The sequence below is a fragment of the Arachis ipaensis genome, chromosome B03, assembly GCF_000816755.2.
Source record: "Arachis ipaensis cultivar K30076 chromosome B03, Araip1.1, whole genome shotgun sequence".
Classification (NCBI taxonomy): domain Eukaryota; kingdom Viridiplantae; phylum Streptophyta; class Magnoliopsida; order Fabales; family Fabaceae; genus Arachis; species Arachis ipaensis.
The window spans coordinates 20784059-20784702 of NC_029787.2; positions in this window are offsets into that span (position 1 = coordinate 20784059).

The following is a 644-nucleotide window of genomic DNA, read 5'->3' on the forward strand; positions in this document are numbered from 1 at the left end:
ACCCGAAGTGCTCGGGACCTCGCGTATCGCTGACTGGCAGTCCACGACTTGACGAGCCCCTACCATCATCCCGGATCCCAACCCGAACCGTCCGGTAACCGACTTACCGAACATTGGCGCCGTCTGTGGGGATCGTCCATGGACTTCGTGCTAGTCGAAACAGAGGCAAGCCGCGAGGCCGTACCCGGAGGCGATGCCGCCGGGACGGGAACCCGACAACATCCGAGATCCCCCCCGAGGGACGCAACCCAGGCGCACGAGAGACGCCCCTTCGGGGGGACTGGCAACAACCACGCCAGAATAATGCCAGAGCTACGCCATAGAATGCAAGACTTGGAACGCAGGTTAGCGGAAAGAGAACGCGACCAGCGCATCCCAGAGCATAGTCACTCCCGCTCCCGCTCCAGGAGCCGCTCCAGGCGCACGCCTAGCCCCATGAGTCCGAAAGCACCCGGGAGAGAGGGCGTGCGAGAAGACGTCATGACCCTGTCATTTACGCCAGACGCGAGAGGCGGCGTACCACGGATTAGGGCGACGAAGAGGGGAGAACGGGTACCCGCGGACCCATAATAATAGGGGCCACCCCATTCCACCGCTCCATACTTGAGGTCCGGCTGCCAAAACACTTTGACAAACCAACGGAC